At 38.6% G+C, this 19,085-nt stretch overlaps 1 non-coding gene across 1 annotated transcript; it reads left to right on the top strand.

The window, feature by feature from the left end:
• The first annotated feature begins 262 nt into the window (after positions 1-262).
• LOC123836829 (small nucleolar RNA U13) lies at positions 263-363 on the top strand. Its single transcript, XR_006789085.1, has one exon. It is a non-coding gene; the product is annotated as a small nucleolar RNA U13 (small nucleolar RNA).
• The last annotated feature ends 18,722 nt before the right edge of the window (positions 364-19,085 follow it).

A 19,085-nucleotide genomic window follows, 5' to 3' on the forward strand; every position in this document is an offset into this window, starting at 1 on the left:
TTTATGAAGCCAGTATTCAGGGCCCTCCCAGAAGGGCCCTGTGCCAGTGAGGGGCCCTGCAGGTTGAACTTCGTCAAGTTCATGGTCAGTCTGCCACTGCCCAAGGGCTGCTGCAGGCCTCCGTAAAGACCTAAGGCCTGCTTAAGCCTTCGGGAAAAGTTGGGTAAAACCAGCTCTACAGAGGCTTGGAATACAGCTTTCTAGTGATGGTGCAGGTATCAAATTTAGAAAATCTAGAGACTAAATATTTAGCATATCATTGATCATTTTGTTGTTCATGAGTGTGATGGGGTGTTCACACCATTGTGTGACTTGTGTCTTCCTGAAACCTTGTTATGACCTCGGCACATTACTTGTATGATGTGGGGGGAAAAAATGTGTAGCATATCCACTTTAGTATCAATACTCTAAGCAGAACGTTTTCTCATGAAACAATTCAAGTGGAGATAGCCAGGGAAGAAATTCTTTGTTGCCAGTCCCAATTGCTATCTCTATGTATAGACTTGTAACAAGTGCAACACCCAGACTTTAACTTTGTTAATATCAAAGCCTGTGAGGGTGGACCTGCTATTTTCCAATGTGGTCTCCAGAATATTGACTTTTCTAGGTAGAGGTTACTAAGATAATTTACATATCTATTAAAATAATTGTCTTTTAAAAATGGATTTGAAAATTCTTCAAACCCCTAATCATTCCCATTTTAATGATTTTTGTCTCAAAAGGAAAAGAAACAAAACATGAAAGCAAATGGCTTGTTCTGTAAATTCTTTGTATCTTAACTCAGAAATCAAAATAAAGGAGTTGAGAGGAGGCAAGGCATGGCTTCAGTAATCTCTTCTTTCTTGGTTGGAAGGAAGTTCTCCATGGATAAGAAAGGAAGTGAGGCCAAGCGGTTGTTTGGGACTTATGGGCAGAGAAGGGAGCTGCCCCTTGAGGAATCCCAGGGGAAGCTAGTCCTTCTGTTGCTCTCTTGGGGAAGGGTGTGGAGGGGTGGGTCTCGTTCCATTTTACCCATGAATTCTTCTGAGGTTATCAGACCTGATTGTCAGAGTTTGGATGAGTAAATCTCAGGTTTCATTTTCTCCTGTCTTTCTGAATAACCCTTGGTTCAATTTCTCTTTATTCTCTGTATTCTGATCTGTAATATTCTGCACGAAATTGTGCTTAGCTTTTCTGGCATCCATCATTACTATCATTTTAGGCAGTGAACGTATTTGTAGGATATTGAAATCACTATAGAAACATAAAGATGGAAGGAAATTCAGATGGGCACACTCGTGCTTTAGCAAGGCTTGGCTTTAAACGGAACAGATTTTTCTCTTCCTCATTCTTAAAGCCTCCCCCTCCCCTTGCCTTGTTTTTCTGTAGAATCCTTTGTTCAGGGAACTCAGAATTGATGTGGATGTTGTGCTGACTTCAGTGTATACTCAGTCATGAGACTTGGATGGCCAGCGCCTGGGCTAGTCGGACACCACCTTGAAGATACGATGAACACGACTCATACAGGATTCCTATCTAAACTGCCCAGATCCTGTATTTTCCTCTAACACTCCTCAGCCTTTTACCCCAGTGGGTCTGCAGGTTTTTTGTTTTGTTTTTAAGATTTTATTTATTTATTTTAGAGAGGGACATAGAGAGCGTGAATGAGGGAAGGAGCAGAGGGAGAGGGAGAGAGAATCTGAAGCAGACTCCACCCTGAGCACAGAGCCCCACACGGGGCTCTATCCCAGGACCCTGTGATCACGACCTGAGCTAAAATCAAGAGTTGGATGATCAACTGACTAAGCCACCCAGGCACCTCGGGTCTGCAGTTTTGAGGTCATTAGCCTGCTGCAGCTTCCTTCGCCTGGCAAAGCAATAAAACTATCGTTCCTCTTTATCCACAAACTCTGTCTTGATGTTTTATTTTGGCTCCAGAGCCCAGAAATCGGTTTTCAACAACAGGGTATGTTTTTGTAGATAAACAGGCATCTATATCTGACTCACAGAAATGTTTTTACCTAAAATTTTCTAGTACATCCTTGCCCCAGCCCTCAAGAAGTAGAAGAATCTTCACAAAATACTGTAGGGCATTAAAATTTTATAGTTGAGGATTACCTCCCAAATTATTTCTACATTTATTTATTTTTGTCATTTTAAAGCAGTTCACAAATGCACATTCACTGTCAAGAAATAACAGCAAATACCTTTGCAGCATTAGTGTCTTCTTTTATATAACATATTAAAACCATATCTTTTTCTTCACTATAATCCAATTGAAAAAATATATTGTATAATGAATTTTCAGGTGTAATATGAGTATTCCATTATTTAAATTTGGAAACATTTTAATGAATGTCTTGCCTACCCCCAAATCCCAGTTTCTACAAATATTAATAAATTCTCTTGAATGTCTAAATAACACACCATATAAAGTGTTTGTAACACCAACTAAGTAATTATTGAATGTCCAGCTAGCTTGTTAGTGGTATGTGTTTGTTCTAAGTACAATGATAGGAAGTTGAATCAGATACTAATTATGTTTTACTTCTAAATTGCATTAACCATGTACTGCAACCTAAATAAAATTGAAAAATATTAAGACACGTAAAAAAGGCAAATAACAGTAAAATATAAAAGGTCATGATAAGACTGGTTTATCAATTAAAACATAGTTTGCTATAATAGTTTTTTATTTGTTAGATTTGCATTCATAGCAAATATTGAAATGATGAGAGTTTAAAGTCAAAAGTTCTTTACACATTTATAAGCAAAAAGAGAAGAATTATTTCAACTCTAGAACCTTTTCAATATAATACCTCTGTAAGCATTTCTATATATATTATGAATGACCGAGTACAACCTACCTAGTAAATTTAGTCCAGAAATACAAACTGTATTTTACATTCTTTACTTTTAATAAGTTATCAGTGAAAGGTAATGCAGCTGACAATAATTTTCCTTTCTCATTAGAAAGCATTCACATGGTCCACATTCTTATTTTTGCATTCTAGAAAACAGTCCTTAAAACTGTAACAATTATATTTTTAAATTTTAAGAAAAAAACTCTTAAGAAAAGCATTGCATATAATTGTTAAAAGAGAGAAACAGGAAAAAAATTCATATATGTGTTATATGTATATGTATTATATATGTGATATACAGATATTACCCATATACATGTATTATACATAATGCACATATTATGTGTGTACAGATACATGAAACTCAGGAAATTGGGTCATACTCTCCATTTTTTTCTTATAATCCCAAGGTTTGCAAACATGAGTAGATTTTCTTTTGAAAGGAAATTTAGAATTGGAAAAAATACCATCAAACCATTTTATAAAACCTTGGGACATATTTTGTGTAGTGCAACTTTTCTCAGAGATTAGAAGGGAATTAATGCTTCTGTATGCTTTAAAACATAATTAGTTCAGAACTTGTTAATTTGAAATTTATTATCATTTCCACTAGTGCTGGACTGAAGCTTGCCTCTTTTCAAAAACATTGACTGAAGAATTATTTATATAAGGAAAGTACACAAATAATGTGTTGCAGTTTGATTAACTTTTCACATCGTACACACACCCATGTAATGAGCATCCAGATCAAGGAACAAAACCTCACCAGCCTCTGGGCCCTCCCTTGTGCCCCTTGTAGTCAATGCTACCACCCTAAGGCTAATAGTCACTCTGACTCAATGCTAGGCATTGGGTTAGCCTGTTTTTGAACTTTGCATAAGAAGAATCCTACAATATGCCTTCCTATTGTCTGGATTCTTCCACTAAGGATTCCATTTGTGAGATTGATCCACATCGTTGAGAGTGGTTGCAGATTTTTCATTCTTATTGATGAATAGTATTTCATTGTGTGACTCATCAAAATCATTCTCTAGTCTCCTACTGATGGACATTTAACTAGTTTCTAGTTTGAGACTATTAAGAATAATGCTGCCCTTACTGTTTTGTGTATCTTTTGATGAATGTATGTACACATTTCTGTGAGGATAGAAACTTATGAGCCAAAACATAAGTATATATTCAGCTTTAGTAGATAATGTCAAATCGTTTTCCAGAGTGTTTTCCAGGGTGATTGCATCAGTTCCCATGCTTTCCAAGAGTGTATGCGACTCTCTCCTCCTCGTGCACTTAGAACAAACATATTTACCCATGGCTAACACTTTTTTTTTTTCATTTTATTATTATTGATGGGAAAAACTTGTCTTCTTTTTTTCCCCTTTTTTTAAAATTTATTAATTTATTTTTTGAGAGACAGAGAGCGCAACGGGGGACGGAGCAGAGGGAGAGAGCGAATCTCAAGCTGACTTGCACTGAACGTAGAGCCCAGCGTGGGGCTCAATCTCAGGACTTGAAATCATGACCTGAGCCAAAATCAAGAGTTGGCTGCTTAACTGACTGAGCCACCCAGGCGCCTGCCTTCTTTTTCTGTGAAATATTTTTCTAGGCAAAGTAATATGGGAAGTAATGATTAATCATAGCATGGTTAACACATTTCCTTATACAGCTGTGACTGTTTCACCATTTGAAAATGACACGTTTTCAGTGCCAAGTGTTGCAATTAACAAATACTGGTTGTATGTAATACAATTTGCATTCCTTTTCTCCTCTTTTATTCAAAGCACTCAGTATTCAGATGCATACCTGAATACTTCTTCTGTGTTCTGCCTTTAGAGTACAGTAAACTAAAAATTTGCATACACATATATTAAATTCTTAATGCATTATCCTATTCAGGGTTCTTTACCTCACAAGCCATAGATCAATACTTACTATCATTTTAAAAAGTAAGTAAATTTAGGGGCGCCTCGGTGGCTCAGTCGGTTAAGCATCTGCCTTCCACTCAGGTCATGATCCCGGAGTCCCAGTATCAGGGCTCCCTGCTCAGTGGGAAGTCTGCTTCTCCCTCTCCCTCTACTCCTCCCTCGCTCGTGCTCACTCTCTCACTCAGTCTCTCTCTAAAATAAAATCTTTAAAAAAAATAAATTTAAAGAACCAAGTAAATTTAGAAGCAAGTGAAGGTAAAGTTGAGGTTCTTCTAATAGACATCATGTCATACCATATAAATAAGATGACATTAACTTCCAAGTTGCCTGGGATAATCCTCCTAGTTTACAGCTCTTACCCTGGCAAAGTGCCCCTTTAATCTACAAGAGTATCCTAGTTTGGATGATATATGAATGCCCTACTCATAACCAAAGCTAGCTTGGCCCCAGCTATTCCATTAAGTTTAAGTAAAAAACTGATCCTGTCTTTCAGTATCTTCCAGCCTGAAGTAACTTTCTACTTCCTCTTTATCTGATTCAGCTCATATTTGTTGGAATATCTTGTTATAAATGAACATTATCTTGGAAGTGAAAATATCTCCTGTTGATATAATAATATGTGATTTCGCAGTTGATCCCATAAGATAAACTTGCGCTTTCATATTTGTCCTTTTTACTATTTTGAGGTCTTAGGCAGTACTTCCCAATGTTTCAGGATGGATTCATGATTGCCGTACCTTTTATACCTACTTTAAAACATGAATTCATTTACTGATATGATACCCTTTCTCTCAGTAATAATTGTTAAAAGTTTTTCATTTCATCATTTGATTTCCTTTTTTTGTTAAATTTTCTCTTAAAGTAATACAAGTGTTTTGTAAAATGAGACTTTCTCACCTTTTAAATGTTCTTTTAAGAAAAGTAACAGTGTATGTTTAATACATGATGGTAATACAAATGAGTATAAGCCAGAAGCAAATAGAGTAAATGAGTGTATGGAAATATCAAAATTGTATCAAAATTCCTTTTGCAACCTTGAATCCATTTTAGGATCCTCTTTTATAAACTGAATCCTTAGTTGTGTATGGGTTACATTATGGTATAGAGAGTTTGCTCTGAAAAGTATTGGCCATGTTATCATAATAAAATAGGAGTATGGAGCTTAAAATACTGACCAGTGATAAAGCATATCTCAAAAGCAGACTCAAGGCACCTGCGTGGCTCAGTTGTTTAAGCATCCGATTTTTGGTTTCCACTCAGGTCATGATCTCAGGGTAATGAGATCAAGCCCCTTGTCAGGCTCCATGCTCAGCGCAGAGTCTGCTTGAGATTCTTTCCCTTTCCCTCACTCTCCCTTTCTGCTCCTGCCCCCTCTTGTGCTCTCTCTCTATATATAAAATAAATTAATAAAATCTTTTTTTTTTTTTAAGATTTTATTTATTTGATAGAGAGAGACACAGCGAGAGAGGGAACCACAAGCAGGGGGAGTGGGAGAGGGAGAAACAGGCTTCCCGCCGAGCAGGGAGCCCGATGCGGGGCTCGATCCCAGGACCCTGGGATCATGACCTGAGCTGAAGGCAGACGCTTAACGACTGAGCCACCCAGGTGCCCAAATTAATAAAATCTTAAAAAAAAAAAAAAGCAGACTCAGAATTAACTCTCTCATAAGAAACATGGATTTGGTGTTTAAGGGACCAGTTTGTTCCTGCTTAGCATAATGAAAATGATAATGATACAATCTTCTTGGATGTCTTCTATTCATAGCCAATCGATTTGTTACAGTATCTGGAAATCTTCCGCTTACTGTGTATCAGTAAGCAGTATCTCACTATCCTCCCTCTTGAGCTATCTCTGCCTGCCTGAACTTCCTGGATTCTGACTCCACCTGCTAATACTCAGTGTCCTATCCCACCTGTACTCACTCAGAGCCACAGTCTCATTCCTCTGCACTCCTAAGAGAGAGTTTGACCCTAACCTGTGGACCAATGATCTTGGAATTTCTCAGTAGTCAGGAACAGAGGACATGATCAGTGGACCATACAAGGAAAATTATGGTAAGTGTTCACTAGCAGGAGCACTGAAATCATAAAATAAAAAGGTATGCAGGCATATGAGTGCTTTAATAACCACTAGTAAGATGGCTTGAAACTATCTTCATTCAGCGTGTTATAAAGTGAGTATAGTAGTTTATTGTTCTTCACATAGTTCATTTCCTTTATGTGGCATGACATTTTGCTGAATGGTTGGGGCTCAGAAGTCAGTGCGAACTAATTTTTAATCTTTGTGATTTTGCGTAGTTTATACTGTCTCTCTGAGTCTCAGCATTTCCTTATGTAATATGGAGGTAATAACTATGCACATTTATTGGAATGACTTATGTACAGCATTTGTCATAGTACATGGCACCTGGTAAGTATCCCATAACTGATGGTTACAAATTAGTATTTTTTTTTTATGTTTACATCTTGTTGCAGTTTTATTCTTATTAGACATAAACTGGAAACAGTCTAAATGAACATCATTAGTGAATGCTGAACAAATTGTGATATGTCCATACGATAACATACTACTCAGCAACAAAAGAACTAATGATAGGTGTGGCAACATAGGAAATCCTCAATCATACTATGCTAAGTGAAAAAAAGCCAGAATGAAATGACTGTATATTTGTTTGATTACATACAAATTAGTATTTTTAATCTTGTGCTCAGAGTAAAGACACTGCACCAGAAAAATCAACGTTGCTAAAAAAAATCTCTAGGAAATCTGGAAAATTTTCTATAAATACTACATATCATGTTTTACTCAGGACCTCATAGGTGCAATAGAGTTATTAATCACAAATAGTTAAACCCCATCTTGGGGATATACTAAAGAAGAACACACACATACACGCTACATACTACATGTACACACGTGCGCATGCACACACACACACCTACACACACATTGTGATTGTGGTATTTCCTGATAACTTTTCCTCGCTAGGAGATGTTTGAAATGCTTAGCCTGGCAAGACTAGCTCAGATCCTGGTTTTCTCTGTTCACCCATCTGGTACCTCTTTTCACTGTGCTACATCATAGGATTCTGTGTTCAAATTCTGAACTCACTACTTCCTAGATTGTGATTTTGAGCAGATTATCTGCACTTTCATCTTCCTTTTGTATAAAATAGTACACAACTACATGAAGTTGTGAGGGATAACCACAGTCATGCCCAATAGGTTGCAAAGCGCCAGGAAAAGTTAACTAAAAAAGGGCGCCTGGGTGGCTCAGTTGGTTAAACGACTGCCTTCGGCTCAGGTCATGATCCTGGAGTCCCGGGATCGAGTCCCGCATCGGGCTCCCTGCTCGGCGGGGAGTCTGCTTCTCCCTCTGACCCTCCTCCCCCTCATGTGCTCTCTGTCTCTCTCATTCTCTCTGTCTCAAATAAATAAATAAAATCTTTAAAAAAAAAAAAAGTTAACTAAAAAAAAAAAGTTAACTACCTGCACTTCAACAGTTACTTCCTCAAGAATCGGTTTACCCCTAGCTCCACACCATTCTTGGAGTCTTTGCAGTTCCTGAAGGTTCAAACTTGAAATAATTGTTCTTATTAATCATTTCCATGAATCCGTGGAATGCCAGAGTTTTAAGAGGCTTGCTCCCTTTTCAGTGCTGCCTGCAGCTTCTCATTAGGAGGAATGTCTTCTGTGTTCTGCAGGTTCTTGCTCATTCTCTTTGTTCTTTGTACTCTCTGATCTGTGCCATGTCTCTCTCTGAACTATACTGCCGAAGTAGGAGGGATTTTTTTTTTTCCAGCTCTAGCGTTAAGTAGGAAGAGAGTTGCATGTAGGCCAGGTATGATCTGAAGATGATTCCTTGGCTGTACACAGCAATCCAGGGTTGTGAGTTACTTCCTGAGGTTGCGCTTCTCAACAGCTCCCTTAGCTTCAGGCACTAAGGCATTTGCTCTCTGTTTTAGTCTCTCCAAGGACTTCGCAAATAGAGCCCTTGTCTATCTCCAAGCAACAGAGGAGCTTCAATGATAATACATAATAGCTTTTAAAATGTATTCAGGACTTCCTGATTTGTAGGTATAATTATTTATTTCCTTCATTCAACAAATATTTATTGAACACCTTCCATGTGCCAGACATCATTTTAAGTATAAGGAATTCAGCAGCGAACAGAGAGGGAGGAGTTTAAATTTTGGATAGGGTGGCCAGGAGATAGTATTAGAAAAGGGGAGGGAGCAAGCCAATAGATATTTGGAGAAGAGCATTCTTGACAGGGGAAAGCAAAGGCAAAGTCCTGGAGTCAAATGTAACTGTCTTCATGTGGTTTCACATGGGAGCAGGATGGAAGGTATAGGAGAGGAGATTAGAGAGATATCCAGGGACAAAGACAGATGGGGCAAATTCCCATAGGCCATTGTAAGAACTTTGGCTTTTACTTTGGGTTATTTACAAACTCAAGTTATCTCTGCAAGATGGAAAGAAAGGACTACACATATGGTTTAAGACTGTGTAGATATGCAGATATCTAGCCACCTTTCTGAGCTTAACTGTTAAAGGGAATTGGAGGTGGCCCAATCAGTAGGTAGAATAGGTCTCTACCCACTTGCAGGTACATGGATCAATTTTCAGCCCTTCTGAGTATTTAACCAAAAGAATTACAATTAGGATCTCAAAGAGGTATTTGCACTACCATATTCATTGCAGCATAGTTTACAGTAACCAAAGTACAGAAACAACCTAAATCTTCACCAGTGGATGAGTGGATAAAGAAGGTGTGGTGTATACATACAGTGGAATATTATTGAGCCTAAAAATGGAAGGGAAGCCTGCCATATACAACAACATGGACAAACCAGGAGGATATTATAAGTGAAACCAGACACAGAAGGATAAATACTGCATAATTCCACTTACTTCTGATGGATCTAAAATAGACAAATTCACAGAAACACAGAATGGAATGGTGGTTGCCAGAGCCTGGGGGTAGGGAGAAATGGAAAGTTGCTGTTCAACAGGTAGATAGAACTGGAGGGTATTATGTTGAGCGAAATAAGTCAAACAGAGAAAGACATGTATCATATGATCTCACTGATATGAGGAATTCTTAATCGCAGGAAACAAACTGAGGGTTGCTGGAGTGGGGGGTGGGGTGGGAGGGATGGGGTGGCTGGGTGATAGACATTGGGGAGGGTATGTGCTCTGGTGAGTGCTGTGAATTGTGCAAGACTGTTGAATCTCAGATCTGTACCTCTGAAACAAATAATGCAATATATGTTAAGAAAAAAAAAAAAAGAAGAAGAAGAAGAAGGTAGCAGGAGGGGAAGAATGAAGGGGGGGAAATCGGAGGGGTAGATGAACCATGAGAGACGATGGACTCTGAAAAACAAACTGAGGGTTCTAGAGGGGAGGGGGGTGGGAGGATGGGTTAGCCTGGTGGTGGGTATTGAGGAGGGCACATTCTGCATGGAGCACTGGGTGTTATGCACAAACAATGAATCATGGAACACTACATCAGAAACTAATGATGTAATGTATGGGGATTAACATAAGAATAATAAAAAAAGAATGTTTCAATTACAAAAGATGAATAAGTTCTAGAGACTTACTGTGCAACATTGTTCCTATAGCTACCCATACTGTATTATGCATGCAAAAATTTGCTAAGAGAGTAAATCTCATGTGAAGTGTCACCACAGCACTCTTACAAATAAAATCCACCTCTTCAAAGTGTGCTCCCAAAACCTAAAACAGTTTTCACAGTGCCCGAAATTCCACCCTCTTTATCCTTTAGCCTCGGAAAACGTTTCTGTCTTCAAAAGCACTTTGCTAAAATCTAGACATTGCTGAGGAGTCACACATTTGACAGTGAACATCTCTGAGACAAAGGGTCTTGGACGTTGAGAAAGCAAGTTCCATGATCGCTGAGTTAAGGTCTGAAATTTGGTAAACACTTAACTGTTAGGTAATCAGATGTCAAGGTGACCCATTTGGACAACCCTGGAAGGAGCAAGCATTTACCACTTATTATGACGGTCCAAGCAAGAGACAGAAAGTGGTGCCAACTCCCCATATTCCATTTTCCCCCATGTGATGGTGCCAGCTGAAGGTCAGGTAGATGCAGTACAGAAGCCCCAGTAAAAGGTTTCTGTCTCCTTATGGACCATTGGGCTGGGGGAACATAGACAGGGAAGAGCTTGGAGTGACTGCGTCCAAGTGGGAGAAGGCATCGTCCAGGAGTCAGGATAAGGAAGTCTCTGTGTGGGCACCTGGGAAGTGTCTCACAAGACCCCTCATGAGACCTCAAATGGAGTCACATGGACCAGGAATGCAGATACTCATATGAGTATGGCTGCCCCAAAGACCGAAGTCCTTAACTGAAATGCCCTCCAAAAAACTTGAGTTCTTTATCCATTCATCAGTCGTGGTTGGTAGACATTGGGCTCTTTCCATAATTTGGCTATTGTTGATAGCGCTGCTTTAAACACTGCCCCTTCAAATCATGTGCCCCTTCAAATCAACATTTTTGTATCCTTTGGATAAATACCTAGTAGTTCAATTGCTGGTTTATATGGTAGTTCTATTTTTAACTTTTTGAGGAACCTCCATACCATTTTCCAGAGTGGCTGCGACAGTTTGTATTCCCACCAACAGTGTGGAAGTGTTTCCCTTTCTCCACATCCTTGCCAACATCTGTTGTTTCCCGAGTTGTTAATTTATTTATTTTTTCTGAGTTGTTAATTTCAGCCATTCTGACACGTATGAGGTGGGATCTCATTGTGGTTTTGATTTGTATTTCCCTGATGATGAGTGATGTTGAGCATCTTTTCATGTGTCTTTTACCTTCCTGGATGTCTTCTTTGGAAAAGTGTCTATTCATGTCTTCTGCACATTTCTTGACTGGATCATTTGTCTTTTGGGTGTGAGCTTGATAAGTTCTTTATAGATTCTGGATACTAGCCCTTTATCAGATATGTCATTTGCAAATATTTTCTCTCCCATTCCATCAGTTTCCTTTAGTTTTGTTGATTATTTTCTTCACTGTGCAGAAGCTTTTTATCTTGATGAGGTCCCAATAGTTGATTTTTGCTTTTGTTTCACTTGCCTCCAGAGACATGTCTAGTAAGAAGTTTCTGCAGCTGAGGTTAGAGAGGTTGCTGCCTGTTCTCTTCTCTAGGATTTTGATGGATTCCTGTCTTACATTCAGGTCTTTCATCCATTTGCATTTATTTTTGTGTATGATGTACAAGAGTGGTCCAGTTTCATTCTTCTGCATGTGGCTGTCCAGTTTTTCCAACACCATTTGTTAAAGAGACTTGTTTCCATTGGATATTCTTTCCTGCTTTGTCAAAGATTAGTTGACCCTAAAGTTGTGGGTCCATTTCTGGGCTCTCTATTCTGTTCCCTTGATCTTTGTGTCTGTTTTTATGCCAGTACCATACTGTCTTGATGACAGCTTTGTAATACAGGTTGAAGTCTGGTATTGTGATGCCTTCCACTTTGCTTTTCTTTTTCAACATTAATTTGGCTTTTCAGGGTCTTTTCTGATTGCATACAAATGTTAAAATTGTTCTAACTTTGTGAAAAATGCTGGTGTTATTTTGACTGGGATTGCATTGAATGTATAGGTTGTTTTGGGTAGTATATGAATTCATCATATACATGATGAATTGAATTCATTCATATGAATATGAAATTCATCACTTCCACAATCTTTTATGAAACATGAAGTGCTCCCCCCCAAATAATACTTGTTTCTAATTATCTTTATCAAAACAAAATCTAGGTGTGTGCACAAGTAAAACTAACCTAACACTTGGAGGAATTGAATATTAAAAGCAGTCCTACTTTAAACATGTATAAATCAGTGGAAATAAAGGACTGTTGTTTTTCCATTATGTTCTTCATTATTCTCAGCACAGCACTCTTCCTTAACCATACTGTTGCATACCTAATACCACACTGATGAGAGGTCATGCTGCAAAATTATTTAGCTCACTTGGAATTCTGATACATTTCCTCCAGAGGCTGCCTGTGATCATCCGTAACAGTGTTAATCAGTACTTAGTAAGTGTAAAGCATTGGCTAGATGTATGATTCATATCTGCAAAAGGTTAAAATTTTTGCAGTTGATAAAGATATAGAAATGATCATTTATCATCTAAATGAATGAATGAGAAACAGTAGCACACACAGAACTATGTGTTCATTACATTATTTACACTGGTTAAAGAATGCTTCACGAAAAGAGAGTGACGTTTGAGTGTTAGTCTGTGTAGTAGGTGTGGTGGTCCACCACACAGATTCCCCTCTTAGGAGGGGGGCACTCTTTCTTCTCAGCTGCAGGGCTACCAGCTGAATCCCTCCCCAGTAAATGCTTTTGGCAAGAGGGACTTGTCTTGTGAGACCCGTTTTCTGCAGGCAACTCTGTGGGGGTGGATAGCTCCAAAGTCCCACCCGTTGGCCTCAATCTGGGACATCTTTCTCAGCAGGGGTCCTTTGGAATTGACTGGGGTTTCCAGGGCAAATTCACCACAGTTCCAATCTCCCTCTATATAGTCCTGCTTCTCTCACTCCCCGGTAGGTATTATTCCCAGAGAACAGTCTTCATTTTGATGTCTGTTTCTTGGGAAACTCCACATATGACTGCTAGTGCCAAAAGTGAGTGATCAGAACAATGGGCTAAAATGGTTTCTGGCGCTGGGCTCCCCACTGGCTGACTTGCGCTGAGGATCTCTCAATGGTGGTGGGGAAGTACTTTGAGTGCTGTGCAGGTGTAATTGTTAAAACTGAGTCATGGGGCACCTGGGTGGCTCAGTCGGTTAAGCGGCTGCCTTCGGCTCAGGTCATGATCCTGGGGTCCTGGGATCGAGCCCCACGTCCGGCTCCCTGCTTGGCGGAGAGCCTGCTTCTCCCTCTCCCTCTGCCTGCCACTCTGCCTACTTGTGCTCTCTCTCTATCTCTCTGTCAAATAAATAAATAAAATCTTTAAAAAAAAAAAAAAAGAAAAAAAAACTGAGTCATGACGTATGATTAAGAAAATGCACTAGTGAGTACAGTCTGAGGCTATTTGAGAAATTCTGAAAAAGTAGTAAATATAAGAATGATGGAGTCAGATGGCTCTTCAGTGAGGTTAAGAGAGGCCTTGAAGAAAGACAATGGAAGGTTGAAGGTGATCCTTCATCCCTTTAAGGCCTACTGTGAAACCAAAGTCCAAATTAGTAGCATATAAAAAGAGTTTCACATCCTTAAGTTAGAGGGTGAAGTAGAGGATCATGCCCAGAAATTAATTACCAAGGTCATAGAGTTCCCAAGAATTCTCAAACCTGAAAGTCTGCTATGCCAAGATGAAGGCCCTTTGGGGAAGGAGTGGTACACGGTGCCTTGTGATACGACTCCGTGCATCTACACATTCACAGTCTCGAATCTCCTGGTTCCCCTTAACCCTCTGGGTTTGCAGAAGTGGCTCTTCCTCCCTGTTAAAAGGTGGCAGTACCCTCTTGTTTGAAAACAGCGTCAGAGGCTCCTGCCTTTGAAGATCCCATTCAAGAATGTACGCCTAGGGGCACCTGGGGGTGGCTCAGTCATTTAGCGTCTGCCTTTGGCTCAGGTCATGGTCCCAGGGTCCTGGGATCAAGCCATGCATCCGGCTCCCTGCTCTGCGGGAAGCCTGCTTCTCCCTCCTCCACTCCCCCTGCTTGTGTTCCCTTTCTCGCTGTGTCTCTCTCTGTCAAATAAATAAATAAAATCTTAAAAAAAAAAAAAAAAAAAAAAGAATGTACCCCTACCTAGCCTTCTGATCATCACATGAAACATGAGGGTTAACTCACAGCATACCCCAGCCCAGGAAATGCAGGATCTGCTGAGAGATGGAAGGAACGATGGTGTCAAGGAATTACAGGACCTAGTGTACACACAGCCCTGGGAAAGTAGGCATCCTCCAGAGAGTGCTTGATCCAAGCATTCAAAGCATAAAGTTCAGTAGAGTTTATTGATATGGGAGCCAATCCTCAGGAATATAAACTAATGTATGTTTCCATTGCCATAGTAGTATATTTGTAAAGAGATTTACATTTGTTTGCTCAAAAATGTGTAGAAATCGAAAATCAAGATGAAAGATTTTATAGGCAAAGGTAAATTTCTAAAACTACGTAAGGCAAATAAAGGTTCAAGAAGTGGTAGCCCATCCGAAAAGGCCAATGCCATCCTTGGCAATATGCCATGTAGTATGTAATCAAAGTTTGTATTTTGTTTAGTTTCAGGTTTTTCTTTTTGTGTTTTGATTCTCGTTTTGGGTTTTTTTTTTTCCATTTTAAATTAAACTTCTATTTGTTATGTCACGTAAGTAAGGGAATTTGACTTTTTTAATTTGAAAATGCTTTTTAGACCCTGGAAATTGATTTAATTTTTGTTTTAGAACAAAAGCTGGAATGAAAGGTTCTGTCTTCTTTTTTCTTCTCTTTTTCAACCACTAGAGATAAAACACAGCACTTTTCTCTTTTCCAGTCAGAAGTCACCACATCAATCATCCATGAGTGTTCTGTTTTTTTAAAACTAATTTTAGAAGAATTAATTACAGTGATTAAATGGGAAAATTGTCCTTTTTTTCATGAAATAACACAAATCATGTTTGCTTCCTTTGTATCGTTGTCTCTACTCAATGATTTATTGTTCTTCATCCTTTATCTTCGAATAATTACATTTGTACCTTTAATTATTGTCTTTTCCAATTACTTAGTAGATTTCAACATTTTTTATTTTCAAAGTTTACCATTGCATTACATTCTTAGTTGAAAAAGAAAAACTAAGTTTAACTTAAAGCAATTAAATAATGCAATCATTTGGTGGTATATTTTTTCCAATTTGCATGTTATTTTTTTATTATGTTAATATTTATATTTCCAATTTGCCTAGTTTCTTAGGATGCAAACACATATCAGTATAGTGATCTTTAAGAACTTGCTTTTGAATATGTTCAATTTTTTTAAATGAAGAGTGTGTCTTATATCACCATTCCCTTTAATGTCACTTCTTAAAGGCCTAACATGCCCTGAAACCCAGTGATAGGAAGGCAGCGCTTTGAAAAGACAGAATACATGGTTCCAGCACTGTTTCCAAATGTGTAATGGGTACATATTTGACTAAGTAAAGCCATGCTAATTTGCTGATATTGTGTAAACCTGGTCCTGTACCAATGAGCATAATAAAGGAAGACATGATGAAAGCAATAGTGTGCAGGCAAGAAGGGTAGTTTGAAAAGAAAATTGGGACTCTCACACAAAGTGCCGGAGCCAGCTCTGCCCAGGCCCAGAAATGGTGAATATCCAAAAAAAAAAAAAAAAAGCCAGAACAAAACACAGGGAAGAAACCAAACAACTCATGGAAAGTTTTTAGATGGTCCACCATTCTTGGGGACTAGAAGTAATAGTTTTCTTCTGTCCAAATGTTGAGCCTTCCCAGAAGCACCATTGTTAAATTGATTTTTTTTTTACTTTCCAGATATATTCTATGCATGTGTAGTCATATATGAATTTCAGTATTTACTTTTCATTTTGGGGAGGGGAGGGGCCTTTGTTTCATTTTGGTTTTGTTTTTTTAAAGAGAGAGAAAGAGAGCAGGAGGGGCAGAGACAGAGAATCTCAAGCAGGGCTCGATCAAGCCCCTTCCCCCCCAGCGGGGGCGGGGGTGCTCAATCCCAGGACCCTGAGACCATTGCCTGAGCCAGAATCAAGATTTGGACAGTCAGCTGAGTGAGCCACCCAGGTGCCCCTTTTTGTTCTCTTTGCTTTGTTCAGTAACTGACTTTTTCGGTAGTGTCTGTTTTCTTTTACATGGTGACTATTTTTAAATTTTGTAAATAATGCTTTTCCTTTCATTTCTGAGCTGCGCCAGCACTGTCCTATTGTTGTATCGTTATGTGTTCTCTGAAGGCAGTTAACTATTATTTGAGCTTGTTTTCATTTTATTGGCCATTTTGTCTGTAATTAATTTTAGGGAAAAAATGGTTTCTGAGTTTCTTCTGTTTGCTATTTTTTTTGTGTTGTTTTTTTTAATTTGTTGATGTATTCCTTTATTATTTTTTAAGATTTTATTTATTTATTTATTTATTTATTTTTAAGATTTTATTTATTTATTTGAGAGAGAAAGAATGAGAGACAGAGAGCATGAGAGGGAGGAGGGTCAGAGGGAGAAGCAGGCTTCCCGCAGAGCGGGGAGCCCAATGCGGGACTCGATCCTGGGACTCCAGGATCATGACCTGAGCCGAAGGCAGTCGCTTAACCAACTGAGCCACCCAGGCGCCCTAAGATTTTATTTATTTATTTGAGAGGCAGAGAGAGAGAAAGAGCAAGAAGGAGGAGCAGAGAAAGAGGGACAAGCAGACTGTGCTGAGCACAGAGCCCGATGCGGGGGCCGATCTCACGACCCTGAGATCATGACCTGAGCTGAAATCAAGAGTTGGATGCTTAACCAACTGAGCCACCCAGGCACACCTTACTTGCATTCCTTTGCTCATATTTTCTTATAAGTTCTTTGCCTGTATCACATACTGTGTCACTTCTGATTATTGCTAATCTTGGAATGAGAGATATCATTTCTGGGCCAGCTTGCTGCTTAACAATAGTACTTCAGTTTGAGCCAGGGCACTGAGCTGGAAAATCACGCCTGTAAAATTTGGGTCAGTTATGCAAACTCACACTTTACTTTTGGGTCTATCTCTGCCCATTGATAGCAGAAGATATTTTTGACTCCTAGCAGAAGCCTACATGTCCTTTGCTGGTTTTTTACTTGTCCTTAGTTGCGAAGGATGAGAAATTTTAGAAATGATATTCACGTAGTGTACTCTCCTCCATTCTGGCACTGTGGGAAGAGCCTGAGGCAAAGATAATGTGTCCATGATATTCTTCATGTTACTCTGCTTCCCTTGTCACTCCATGGTGTCATGTAGGCACATGGACTTTCTTGCAGCCTTTATGTGCCTGTTGACCTTCTTTTTCCAAAAAAGTTGTCACTGATTTGCCCCCAGGCCCACCTTTTAGGGCATGCCACCTAATTTGGGCATATTCTGTATCCTATTTGAGATGTGAAGTGGTTTAAATCCCTAGAATCTTCCCTCTGTATGGCCAGTCTTTCATTATATTTGGCAGTGGTTCTTCCATAGTTTCATTAAAAATAAAAGCTTTTCTACTGTTTTCTGGTTTTGTTTTGTTTTGTTTTTATTGCACTGATTTCAGAGCAGAAGGTAGAGGTAGCAAAGACTCTAAACAATAACTTTTAACCAGAAAACTTCGTACTGAGTTTTGATTAAGGAAAGTTTCCATCAATTGCCATTATAAAGAAAACAATTCATAATTTACCTTCATTTTTATGTCTTTTTAAAAGTTCTTTAGGGATAAGTTTTTGAATAGTTAGGAAAAAAATTCTCTTTTGGAAGATTTCTAAAAGAACATAAATTAGTGAACATGCTATTTTTTTTTAATGTAGACATTCACAATAATAATAGTTTCTTTGTTTTTTGTTTTTTCCTGCAGTGAAACCAATGGTGGATACTTAGACACAACTCTTTTTTTTTTTTTTTTTTTTTTTAAACCAGAGTGGGGAACAAAAAGTGAAGCATACTATTAGGGAAGAAAAATGGCAGAATGGGTTTTAGATAAGCTGCCTTTCCTCCGCAGTACGTATATAAAACTACAATAAGCTTTATCTTTCACTGTTCCATTTGTTGAATTAGTTTTGGTTTAAGTGACTTTAATGAGTCAAATAAAGAATAGGTTTAGGGAACTTTTCATAAAAAGCAAAGGCTTTTTGTTTTCTCTCTTGGCATATCATCACAAGGGTGATCTGATGATCAGAAATTAATTTTTTAAAAAAAATGCTATCCGAGGGACGGAGAAGTTGCTTCTGAGAAGTTGCATTAGAGGTATGTTGTGTGATTCCATGGCCTGGCCTGTTGATAAAGTATGTGACTGGTGCTTAATTTATCCAGTCAGCAATTGACTCCATTCATTGAGCTCAGAAGACAGGTCAGCATCATGTTTTCTGTACCATCATAGAGGTTATCTTTACTACATGTCAATTTTGATTTCTTTTTAAAATGAGAGGAAGGAGATTGCACATCTTAAATTCAGTGGTTATTAAATTTATGTTCATAAATATTTTGTAGGTAACCTACACTGGAATGAATATATATATACATGCACACACACGCACATATATGTATTTTAGTATTCTCCTTGATGAAAATTCATCCACATTTCTTTGAACTGTTCTTATATTATCTTCTAAGTAAATTAAGTAGCTGCCCATTGAATTTGATCCTACCTCTG

Source organism: Mirounga angustirostris, unplaced genomic scaffold (assembly GCF_029215605.1).
Source record: "Mirounga angustirostris isolate CCGP_5_RB_7025 unplaced genomic scaffold, mMirAng1.0.hap1 SCAF_7, whole genome shotgun sequence".
NCBI lineage: Eukaryota > Metazoa > Chordata > Mammalia > Carnivora > Phocidae > Mirounga > Mirounga angustirostris.